General features: G+C 44.8%; 1 long non-coding RNA gene across 1 annotated transcript; it reads right to left on the bottom strand.

Moving 5' to 3' along the window:
• Window positions 1-639: 639 nt before the first annotated feature.
• On the bottom strand, window positions 640-13139 carry LOC132809460 (uncharacterized). Its single transcript, XR_009642331.1, has 3 exons — window positions 12919-13139; window positions 7152-7217; window positions 640-5809 (listed from the first exon to the last, which is right to left on the bottom strand). It is a non-coding gene; the product is annotated as an uncharacterized LOC132809460 (long non-coding RNA).
• Between the last annotated feature and the right edge of the window lie 224 nt (window positions 13140-13363).

The following is a 13363-nucleotide window of genomic DNA, read 5'->3' as shown; positions in this document are numbered from 1 at the left end:
CTCAACCAAATCATAGATAACAAACAGCAATCGACCCAGCCTCCAGTCTGACAAGCATCTTTCCACTAAACCCTCTGCTTCCTACCATCAAGCCAACTGTGTATCCAATTGGCCAGTTCCCCCAGCATTCCACATGATGGAACCTTCCAGAGCAGCCTGCCGTGTGGGACCTTATCAAAGGCCTGACTGAAATCCATAGAGACTACATTTACTGCTCCGTCCTCACCAACCTTTCTGGTCACTTCATCAAAGAACTCTAACAAATTTGGGAAGCATGATCTCCCACTCACAAGTCTATGCTGACTGCTCCGATTCAAACCCTGTGTAAGTAATGGGTGCAGTCAATGGTATGCTGTCCTTCATTGTAAGATGATTCGAGAACATAAGGAAAGCCATCTTCCTGTTGTTTTAGAGCCTTACTGAGAGAGTATTCTGGGACACTCTGTACAGATTTGATCTCCTTACCACAGACACGGATGATGGTAACATGACGATAGAGTGAAGAAGCTGAGTGTTTAATCTGTAGAACTGTGAGAGATGAAGAAATGGTGACGCTGAAACATGAGGAGTTGGAGCGATCACTTATTTCCAAAAGAAACATTGATAGGGTGAAAAATTCCACACTTTGCCCAGGATTGATTGGTTTGATTTGTTGCCACGTGTACCTTAGTACAGGGAAACACTTTATTTATGAGCAGTGAAGGCAGATCATAGTAAACATGGCCAGACAGATCATAGGGTGGAAATGGACTTAGACATAGTAAGGCATACAGGTTACACTGAACAGGACGTGCACTAGACAAAATCAACATGAACAAGATCAGCATTATTTGAACTTAGAGAGTCCATTCATCAGTCTAACGTGATTTTCCTAATCGTTTATATGCCTAAATTAACTCTCCCCATGTTATTGTGCAGTCGGCGTGTGAACCCGTACTGAACGTTAGGTTGCTCACATTCCCTAACAGCAGCCACAATACCTTCCATCTGAAACAGGTAGCCATTCCCAGCAGCTTCCACCCTACACAGAGAACACCAGGCTGGCTTCTTGGAGATGGAAGGTGCCTTCTTGAGACTTCACACAAGACATATGGCTTCCCTGCTCATCGCGAGAAAACCATGTTAAAGTCCCACGTGTGTATCATAAGCAAGGGAGCCAGGAGGAACAACGTGGAGCAGTCTGTCTGTGTACCCTCTGCTCCACTTGGTCATCATGGTAGAGCATCAGTTAGGAGACAGTGAGGACTGCCGATACTGGAGATCAGATTCGAGAGTCGATTGCTGGAAAAGGACAGCAGGTCAGGCAGCATCCGAGAAGCAGGAGAATTGATGTTTCGGGCGCAAGCCGTTCATCAGGAATCAGCATCAATTTAATCAATCCGTCCCTGTGTAAGTGTGTTGAGGGGGAATGGCCTCCTCCTGTTCCTGTATAAGTGGTCAAGGGGCTGAATGGCTTCCTCCTGTTCCTGGGTAATTGTCCAAAGGGGATGAATAGCCTCATCCTATTGCTGTGTCAGTGACTTAATGGACTGACTGGCTTCTTCCTCATCCAATTGGACAGTGAGAAGGGTCTGACTGGGTTACCCCGGTTCCTGTATGACAGCTCGATGTGCTAACTAGTGTGATGATGCTGTAGCTTTAAGAGATTATTTTGTACTAGTTTATTTTAAGAGAGAGATTGAATGATCGTTACCAAGCTGGCTAGTTAGGACCACTTGAGTAAACAGCTAGGTAGGCCTTGGGTTTATTTTAATGCAGCCTGAATGGGTGAGGCCAGCTCTCACAGATTAGGATCTCTGGGTTTGGTTTCTCAGTAACATCAGAAACTATTGGGGTCTCCACAGAGTTGGAAGCTTCAGTGGATGTCTCCTGGCTGATACTCTCTCTGAATTTTCTCTTGATGCTGTTTTTAATTCCTGAATTGGAGAAATCTTTGTGAAAATCTGTGTCTAAATAGTCCTTTTTGCCAGGGGCTGTTATTATGTGATTTTCCTATACTGGAACAATTCATTAGTAATAGTTTATATATTATTATTATCTATTATTCTGTTAATTTGTCCAATAGAAATAAGTTGTTCTAAATTCCCCTTTCTTTGGTTTCATTTTATCTTCCATGTTAAAGTAAATGGTGTTTTGCTTCGCACCGAGTTGGTTGACCAGTCACATTGCATCTTGAACAGACACTTTCCATTTCCTTTAAAACAGGAAAACATTAGAGTCTAGGCTACCGCCTTCAAATATTTTCCACGCGCTCTGGTGTGGCCCATCATATTAGAATCCCTCTCTTCCTTGAGTCACTGAATGGGCTGTCCCTGTTCTTCTCCAACAGTGTCAATGGGCTAGATACTTCCTCATATTCCTGTGAAACCAGCGTGAGCTGCTGAATGAACTCTTGTTATACTGTGGCAATGTGCAGTACCAGGCAGTGCTGTTACATGAATGTTACAGACACGTTAACAGCACAAACCTGACTGGTGTCTGGGTCTTGCTGCACATGGTACCAGACCAGTTCAGGAACTGACGGGGGACAAAATGCTCTGAACATTGTGGAATCTTCAGTGACCACCACCACTTCAGATCTTATGGTTGGGAGCGGAGAGACATTGATGAATAAGCTGAAGCTGTTTGTGAAGAGGAGATTACCCTGAGGATCTCGCACACAAGTGACCCAGGACTGAGATGATGAACATCTTCCTCTGTGCAATGTTAGACTCCAAATACTGGAGAGTTTTCTCTGATTCCCATTAAGTCCAGTTTTGTTAAGCTCTTTGATGTCAACAGAAGTCAACCACTGCCTTGATATCAGGGCCAGTCATTTTTACCTGACCCCTTGTGTTAACCTCTTTTGTTCATATCAATAAGCCATGATATAGCAGCAGAGAGGGTTTTCTTCAAACAGGTGGCATTGAATGTCAGGATTTCCCTTCTCACGAGTGTTCAGGGAGCCAAATGACTGAAAGTATTTGAAGAGGAAGTAGATGGATATTGACCTGCCAGAGAGTTGGGATATGAAAGAGGATTTCAGACCAACAGCAAATCAGCCACAATCTTAGTGAAGGGCAAGGCAGGTTTGAGAAGTTAACGACCTGCCCCTGTGTCTGATGTTCTCACATTCTGTTATTGGAAAATTAGTGGGTGTTATTTTCATGAATGTTCTGTTATTGAATGTTGCCGTCAGGGAGACCAGAGAACTTTGTGAGCAATCTCTGGGTGAGGTATGGGAGCTGTATTCACAGTGAATCTGGGTCGACAACATGACCAACAAATGGAGCACATGTTTCAGAACGGGGAAGCTCTGTGAAGAGAGATGAGGGGCCTCTTTCATACCCAGACTGGGTTTTACAAATACATTTCTCAAATCACCTCAAAGCGTGTGTGGCAGTGTTGAAAGGTCGAATGATCTCCTCTGTTTCTGTGAACCAGGTTATAGAAGTAAGTAGCCTCTAAATGCTCCTGTCTAACAGGTTTAATGGGCTGAATGGAACACAGGAATACGGGATTGAGGAACAGGAGTGAGTCATTAGATACGTTGAACCTTCTCTACCAGGCACTAAGATTGTAGCTGATCAGGTTCTGGTCTCATTTCCCTGTCTTTGTCCCATTATCCATGATTCAGTTCTCTGTCAAATATTTCACGAACGCAACTTTCAATCAATGTGAACATAGAGGCATGATAAATTTCCAGTGAAGAGGATTCTGATTTGAAAGGTACTTTCAGAATTTTTCATCATCCCTCTTATAGAATCAGTCATGCAGAATAGAAACAGATCCGTCAGTCCGATCAGATATCAAATCTGATCCAGTCCCATTTACCAGCATTTGGCCAATATCCCTTCTCTTTCAGATAGTTTTTAAATGTGCGATTGTAACCGTCTTCACACTTCCTCTGACAGCACTTTCTGTACACACACCACTCTCTGTGTGAAACATTTATCTTTAGGTCCCTTCTAAATCATTCACCCTCTCCCCTTCAACCTATGCTCTCCTGTTCTGGCCTCCCCTACCCTGGGGAGCAGAACATGATTGTTCAGAATATCCATGCCCCTGATGCTCTTATAAACCTCTATAATGTCACACTTCTGCCTCTGACACTCCAGGGGGAAACACCTCAAACTAATCAACCTCTCCCTAAATCTCAAACCTCCAGTTCTGGAACATGTTTGTAAGTCATTTCTGCAGACAACCGAATTGTATTTAGTATTCTTAAAGTGGCCTCACCAACATCTTGTACAGATACAACATGCCACCACAACTCCTATACTCAATGCTCTGACTGATTAAGGCAAATTTGTAAAATGTGTTCTGTACCACACTATCTGCATTCGACTCCACTTTCAAAGAACAATATACCTGCAGCCCTATGTCCATTTGTTTCACCACACTCACCAGGACCTTACCATTAAGTGTATAATTTCTGCCCTGATTTGCCTTTCCAAAATGTGTAACCTCATATTTATCTAAATTAAACTTCATCTGTCACTCCTTGCCCCTTTGTCCCATCTATCTGTGGTCTTGTTGTACTCTGCGATAATCTACTACACCACTTTTCTGATGTCATCTGTAAACTTACTATCTATGGTACCAATATTCACATCTAAATGACGAAATGTTGTGAAATCAGTACTGATTCTTACAGCACACTGCTTCTCACAAGCCTCCAGTCTAAAAAATGCCCCTCTTCCTTCAAGCCAATTGTGATTAGCTTCCTCTGTATCCTATGTGACCGAACCTTACACATCTGTCTACCAATCGGAATGTTATGAACACTTTACTAAGGTCCATATGAACAATGCCAACCAAACTGCCTTCATCAATCACCTTTGTCACCTCTTCATAAAACTTAAGCAAATTAATGACCCATGATTTCCCATGCAGAAAGCCACGTTGTCTACCCTAATCAGCCCTTGCCTTCCGAAATGTATCTAAATCCTATCCCTCAGAATCCCCTCCAACAACTTAACAACCACTGACATCAGGCTCCCGGGTCTATAGTTCCCCGATGTTTTGTGTCTCTGTTTCCTTTTCTAGTCCCACCCCTCCACTGCTCACAACAAATGTTAAATGTAACCAAGTCGGTGATGTAGCTGATGATATCTGTCTCAGACTGGGTCGGGGTCAGTTTTAGGAACAAATCATGCTAGTTTCTTTAATCTGCTCAAACAAGACGTTTATGATCCAGAGCAATGTCACTCAAACTATGATGGAAAGATGAATGATAAACTGTTTGGGTATTGCAAATAAAGAATCGATATTTCCCTTTCTAAAAACACTGACATACACACACACACACACTCTGCAATTTCATGTTGAAAGAACCTTGTCCAAATATTAGTGTAACTCATGACAAAAGGAAAAATTGAGAGATTGTTCAAAGTGTTATTCTGCTTCTGAAGACATTGTACTCACACAGCTGCTAGCAATGGGATTTTATTCTAGGAGAGTTGGATTTGGCTGAATTCCCATTGCATTAGGCTGGCAGGAGGTCCCAGGATAGCACAGTGGCTCATAGTTCGCACTGTTGCCTCACAGCATCAGGGGCATGAGTTCAATTCCAGCCTCGCGAGACGATCTGCATGGAGTCTGCATCTTCTCCCCTTGTCTGTGGGAGCTTCTGATGTGTGCTCCCGTTTCCTCCCATAGTCCAAAGCTGTATAGTTCAAGTGGATTGGTCAAATAGCCCACAGTGTTCAGTGATTTCTACTTTAGGTGCCGTAGTCAGTGGTAACTGTCAGGGCATGGGAAGGTTACTCTTTGGAAGGTTGGTATGGACTTGTTGGACCGAAGGGTTTGTTTCCACACTGCAGGGATTCTATAAAAATAAGAATGGTAACGATGACATTTGAGTTTTCTTTTAGCTCGCACACATTACTGTGATGAGGAATAATGAAGGAGAGAGAGAGTGCAATAGGCCGTTTCTTCTCGGGCAGATAACATTTTCTCCCTCTCTGAGTTGAATCACACAATGATGTCATTCTCTCCCAAATTGGACCATGTGAGGTCTCCTTGTACATTGTCCAAACTATGTCTCCATCACATTCCCTGTTCCATGTCGTTGCATCATTGCTGCTGTCATACACAGAGTCATACCCTGAGCAGAAAATGGTCTCGGACAATTTAAAGTTATTTTTATATGTCCCTGCGTCATGAAAACATAAAATGTTTAATGTATTCAGAATACATAGAACATAGAACAGTCCAGCACAGAACAGGCCGTTCAGCCCATCATGATGTGCCGACCATTGATCCTCATGTATGCACCCTTACATTTCTGTGACCATATGCATATCCAGCAGTCTCATTAATGTCCCCAATGACCTTGCTTCTACAATTCCTGCTGGCAATGCATTCCATGCTCTCACAACTCTCTTTGTAAAGAACACGCCTCTGACATCCCCTCTATACTTTCCTCCAACCAGCTTAAAACTGTGACCCCTCGTGTTAGCCATTTCTGCCCTAAGAAATAGTCTCTGACTATCAACTCTATCTATGCCTCTCATAATCTTGAATACCTCAATTAGGTCCCCTCCCCTCCTCCTTTTCTCCAATGAAAAATGTCTGAGCTCAGTCAATCTCTCCTCATAAGATAAGCGCTCCATTCCAGGCAGTATGCTGGTAAACCTCCTCTGAACCCTCTCCAAAGCATCCACATCTTTCCTATAATAGGGCGACCAGAACTGGATGCGGCATTCCGAGTGCGGTCTAACCAAATTTTTGTAGAGCTGCAACAAGATCTCACGGCTCATAAACTCAATTCCCCTGTTAATGAAAGCCAAAACACCGTATGCTTTCTTAACAACCCTGTCCACTTGGGTGGCCATTTTAAGGGATCTATGTACCTGCACACCAAGATCTCTCTGTTCCTTCATACTGCCAAGAATCCTATCCTTAATACTGTACTCAGCTTTCAAATTCGACCTTCCAAAATGCATCACCTCGCATTTATCCAGGTTGAACTCCATCTGCCACCTCTCAGCCCATCTCTGCATCCTGTCAATGTCCCGCTGCAGCCTACAACAGCCCTCTAAACTGTCAACGACACCTCCAACCTTTGTGTCATTTGCTGACTCATTCTTCAATCCCCTCATCCAAGTCATTAAAAAAAATACAATCAGTAGAGGCCCAAGGACAGAGCCCTGTGGAACACCACTCACCAGTGACTTCCAGGCAGAATATTTTCCTTCCACTACCACTCGCTGTCTTCTGTTGGCCAGCCAATTCTGTATCCAAACAGCAAACACAGATACCGGTGTTAAAATGAATGTTTTGTTAAAACAAATAAAGAAATTGCTGGAAAAGCTCAGCAGGTCTGTCAGCATCCAGATGCCTTTTACATGATGTAGTTGTACCCGCCTCCACCACTTCCTCTGGCAGCTCATTTCATACGCACACCACCCTCTGTGTGAAAAGGTGCCCCTTAGGCCTTTTCAAAACCTTTCCCCTCTCACTTCCCACTAATGTCCTCTAATTTTGGACGCCCCTAACCTGGGGAAAAGCCTTGACTACAAACCCTATCCATGACCGTTCTGATTTTATAAACCTTTACTGCTGTGAAATGTGACTCCAATCAACACGAATAGCTGTACTTTCAATAATCCCGGGCCGAAATGCTGAAATTCAACACCGACACCTGTTCTTTCTCCATCAAGACACAATTCTAAAACCAGTTTAATCAGTTTGTTCAGCTATATTAAGAGACACTTCGGGGGAATTACACCTAGACCGTTGTGCCCAGAGATAGGGACACGAGCACCACTCAGCAATACCCAAAAAGCTGTAACATTATTCTCCTGTGTGTTTGTTCATCTGCCTGTCCTGACATGCTGTGACATACCTCTGCAACAGGCAGGACATGAATCCACACCTTCTGGTCCACAGCTAGGAACACTACCAAACAATTTCAGGAATTGGAATCAAACCCAGAGCCATGACTCAGAGACAGGGACACTACCCATTACACTACTATACCCAGATTTTGGGTCACATTTTAAAGGGCAGCGTTCAGCTCAGTGTGGATTTATTATAATCAGGTTGCCATTACTGAACTACACAAAACACTTTCTTTTGTTAAACAAATGCAAGATCAAAATTAACTATGAACATCTTTAATCGTAATTATCTGTAGTCTGCAATATTAGGGAAAGAAATCCTGCAGGCACACTCTGCCCAATGAAGGGTCTCAAATAGATATTTATTCCTGAACACCAGAGCCGGAGAAGGACCATAATTTATGGTCCCAAAACACCGACCAGTATAACCCAACTCTCACGTGTGACTGCCCTCTGCCTAAAACCATTAAATTATACCACCCCGCTGAGTACTGTCCAGCCTCTCCTCCCCACTGACTGTGTCTGCAATCCGTCCTTCCTCCCCCTAACCACACAAGGCAAACCAAGCTCAGGGTCTTTGTGAAAATCAAGGCCGGAGTGTGCAGGCCTCCTGGAGAGGGGTGGGCATTTTAAACTTAAACGGGGAAGGTGAGGAGGTGGTAATACCACTCACTGGCCGAAGTGTGGCAGATGGATTTAAGTTTGGATTAATGCGAGGTATTGAATTTGGTAAATCCAACAAGAGCAGGACCTATACAATTAAACGTAGGGCCTTTGGCGGTGTTGTAGAACAGAGACCGAGGCCGTCAGGTATAATTCTTTAAAAGTTGCATCTCATATAGATAATGTGATTAAGAAGGTGTTTAACACACTTGTCTTCAATGGTCAGACCTTTGAGTATCAGATTTGGGACGTCATGTTGAGATTGTACAGGACGTTGGTGAGACCTCTTCTGGAATACTGTGTCCAGTCTGGACATCCTGCCCGCTCATTCCATAGGCACACCACCCTCTGGGTGTAAAAGCTGCCCTTAGGTCACTTTTAAATATTTCCCCTCTTACAACTATGTCCTCTAGTTTTGGTCTCCACCACCCTTATAAAATACATTGACTATTCACTTTGATATTATTGACCTTGATATTATTAAACTGGAGAGTGTTCAGAAGAGTTTAACCTGGATGTTGCTGGAAATGGAGGGATTGAGCTATAAGGAGAGGCTGGGTAGGCTGGGACATTTTTCATTGGAGAGTATGAGATGGAGGGGTAACTTTGCAGAGGTTTATAAAATAGTGAGGGGTACAGATAAGCTGTAGGGCTGATGCCTTTTTCCTAGAGTTAGGGATTCAAAACAGATGGATATTCTAATGTGCGAGGAAAAAAGATCTACAAAAGTCAGGAAACGTAATTATTTTAGACAGAAGCTGGCTTGTGCGTGGAATGAAATTGCAGAGCAAGTGGTAAAAACAGGGACAGTTACAACGTTTAAAGGACACTTAGACCAGTACATGGATAAGACATCAGTTTGGATGGTGCTGTGAGCAGCTGCCCTCTCCCTCCCCCTCTCTGAATGTATCCCTTTTGGTGTTCACCCTCTACCAATGCCTGTGCAGTGGCGTGTGGAGGCCAGCAGAGGGAGGCATTGCATCACTTTAAGCACCACAGAGACTGCCAGACCTGCCCCACACAGAGACACACAGATACACACACAGCAATTGTTAGGACACAACATTGAGCTCGTCTGGTAATTTAAACTAAACATAAATAAATGCTCAATTCGCCTCATAAACTGTTAAAATATGAGTGACAGAGAACTCCCAAATTCCACTATTTAAATAAAAACAACAATGTAGTTTTTAACATTGAAAGTGAACTGAAAGAGATCCTCTATCTCTTAACTGCTTATAACCCGACTCCAGCTCTATAGCGATATACTGTTTCTGGGTCTGCCATCCTCTCATATCACAGGTACTTGTAAGCTCTCGTTCAGAGCAGCATTCACCCTCGCTTAAAGGTACAGTACACACTTTCACTTTCATCGCACTATACCCTGGTGAATATAGATAAATGGAACCTATCCGGATTTCTCTTGCTCTGTGGTTTGTCAATATTTCATCCACTCTGTCTCGTATATGTCAGGACTTTGGTTATTCCATTGACAGCATTCGACTCTGTCCGTGGGAATATATCAGTATTTCACTTGCTCACACTCCTGTGTGTGGGGCAGGATTTCAGTTGTTTCATGGGCATCGTGACACTGTGACAATCTCAATGTTTGTAAATGGTACCAAACCTGCAAGAATTGTAAAGTCTATGGAGGACAGTGTGGAACTCTAACAGGACAGTGACACGCTGGTAGACGGGGATCAATGCAGAGCAGTGTGAGGTGATGCACTTTGGCATGAAAGTTAAAGAAAGACAGTTTAAAACAGGCTGTACCATTATAAAGGGGCTGCAGGAACAGAGAGCTCTGCGTGTAGATGAGCAGCAGCTTTGTTCGGGGGTCGGTGCTATAACAGATATACAGTGAGTGTGAGCGAGCAGAGAGAATACAGTGACCCTTATCCTGACAGAGTGGGGAAGGTTATTGATGCAAGTCCTGTATTGCTGGACACTTCTTCAGACCACAGATACTGCACTGAGCTGGGTGGGGAGCTCAGACCATGCTCGGTGGGTCTGGTGGTGTGGCTCCATCTGGGAAGGGAATGGTCACCCTCTGTACTAGCCCATCCACCAGGAGCTCTGTGTCCCTGTCGAAAAACCGTGGTGTAATTGCCCCTTAACTGCCATGCTGAGGGTAAACTGTACAGGGCAGCTCCAAGCTGAGAAAGCTCAACCGTGTGCTAATTGGCCTTTCAAAGATGTCACCAGTGCCACGGGTCACGGAATATCGAGGGCATCCGGGCAACTGTGAGTCCATCCAGCCATGATGGGTGGGTGAATCGGGCTAGCATTGAATGAGATGGACACCATGGGGTGTGGGGGTGGGGGTAGTCAATGAGTTGTGTTTGATAAGATAGCACCAGGAACCTAGCTTGGCCTCAGACAGATAATCTCTGTCACACTCAATGAAAATGACACTGAGGCAAATTATTGTTAGAATCAGCCCAGGAGTCAGAGATTCTGTTGAAACTACTCCCATTTACAAATGCTCATCCAAAACTCTCCATCATTTCACCTCACACCAATCTTCCTTTTTCCCATCTTTCCCGGGAAGACTGGCTCATGTTACCGGATGCTATCGAAGTGTCGACGTTTCAGCATTCTGACACCTGGGAACACATCCGTCCATGACACTGTCTCTCAGTCTCCCCCTCTCTGTCTATACCCCAAACCCCTCCCATGTGGTGATATTTAAACTGATTCGCCCAACATCTCTCTCAGACAATGATGTTCACACCCACAGCACCCCCTTGTCATGGTACAATATAGAGATGGAGCTGCAATTGGGTGGGAGCTGTACATCCTGTCACTTACAGCATGGGCTGCAAGTTTCCCCACACTGGGCAGGGATCTCACACATTGTTACTGAGCAATGCACTGGGTGGGGTACACAGTCCTACTTGCTGGGAGGATAACTGCTCCTGGTTTACAGAACAATGTACTGGGATGGTGGACACAGTCCTACATACTGGGAGGGTAACTGCTCCTGGACTACAGATCAATGCACTAGGGCAGTGTACACAGTCCTACATGCTGGGAGGGTAGCTGCTCCTGGGTTACAGATCAATGCAATGGGGTGGGGTACACGGTCCTACATGATGGAAGGGTAACTGCGCCTGGGTTACAGATCAATGCACTAGGGTGGGGTACACAGTCCTATATGCTGGGAGGGTAACTGCTCCTGGGTTACAGATTAATTCACGGGTGATCACTGCACAGGTTACTGTGCTGGGCAGACTGTCTGGTTGAGGATTATAGATTATACAATGATGTGGTCTGTACAGCTCTCGGTGCTGTACAGATATGTAGCCTGTGCACAGTACATCATGTTGATGGGGTGGATGGGGGGTAAGGTGATGGACAGATCAAGGGGTTCTCCAGAACGTTCTGTCCCTGACATTCTATAACTGACATTCCCCGGAACGTTCTGTTCCTGACATTCTATAACTGCCATTCCCCGGAACGTTCTGTCCCTGACATTCTATAACTGCCCTTCCCCGGAACGTTCTGTCCCCAACATTCTATAACTGCCATTCCCCGAACGTTCTGTCCCTGACATTCTATAACTGCCCTTCCCCGGAACGTTCTGTCCCCAACATTCTATAACTGCCATTCCCCGGAACGTTCTGTCCCTGACATTCTATAACTGCCCTTCCCCGGAACGTTCTGTCCCCAACATTCTATAACTGCCATTCCCCGGAACGTTCTGTCCCTGACATTCTATAACTGCCATTCCCCGGAACGTTCTGTCCCTGACATTCTATAACTGACATTCCCCGGAACGTTCTGTCCCTGACGTTGTTTGTTTGTGAACGGCCGGACGTCAGTGAATTGAACAAACGATAAGATCCCGAGGGAAGAGATCCCGTTCCAGGGAGAAGGAGACACTGTTCCGAAGGCCCCTCAGGCAGCTAAAGGGGTGAATACGTTTTCCCTGCGTTTACATTTCTCCACGACACAGGATCGACCACAATTTAGACCAAAATACAGAAATTCCCAAACTCAGTTTGTTTTCAGAAAACTGTCAGAGAATCCTTCAGGACAGCAACGTTCCCACACTCCATGTTAGGAACTGGGATGGAGTGACCTGTGTCTGCTCACGAGTGATCGAGTGTGTGCGAATATTCTAGAATCCATCTGTCCTTACGGATGTGTCTCTGTGTGTTTGGGTAGGGAGGGTTTCTTGTCATTTCTGTCACACTTTTGTCAGTAAATCCGACCTTCCCATTTGTTATTCCTTCTCCAATTATTTTAATAAATCCCTGAATACAGGGACACATTTGAAAATCTCACTGGGTCCCCGATCAAACGGGTCCCTTTGCCTCCAGGCTGATGGATAATGGGTTTGTTTTCCTTCCTCACAGTTAACGTAGTGACCATCTACGTCCTGCTTTATAAAGATTGTGGATTGTCTCCATGTGTCAGACGTTACCTGGGGGCCATGGCAGCGGCGGATCTCCTGGTCATTATCCTCGACCTGATCCTGAGACACATTCCCATTGTTTATAAGGAACAGTTTTATTTCCTGTACTCCGTCCCGTGTGTAATATCCACGCTGTCCTGCTTTATGCAGCCACTGACTGCTCTGTCTGGTTCACTGTCACTTTCACCTTTGATCGGTTTGTGGCCATTTGTTGCCAGACGCTGAAAAGTAAATATTGCAGTGAGAAAACGGCGGCTGTGGTTCTGGGAGCAGTGACTGTGCTGAGCTGTTTAAAGAACATTTCCTGGTATTTTATGCTCACGGCTCGGTATAGGCTGGGGAACATCCCCTGGTTTTGTGATGTAACAGTCGCTGTTGCATTGTCCAGTGTCTGGGTCACAATCGAGTTCCTCCACCACATTCTAACCCCGTGTGTCCCATTTCTCCTGATTCT

This window comes from Hemiscyllium ocellatum, unplaced genomic scaffold, assembly GCF_020745735.1.
Source record: "Hemiscyllium ocellatum isolate sHemOce1 unplaced genomic scaffold, sHemOce1.pat.X.cur. scaffold_124_pat_ctg1, whole genome shotgun sequence".
NCBI lineage: Eukaryota > Metazoa > Chordata > Chondrichthyes > Orectolobiformes > Hemiscylliidae > Hemiscyllium > Hemiscyllium ocellatum.
The sequence above is the reverse complement of the archived record's forward strand: the minus strand, read 5'-3'. Positions and strand labels throughout refer to the sequence as shown.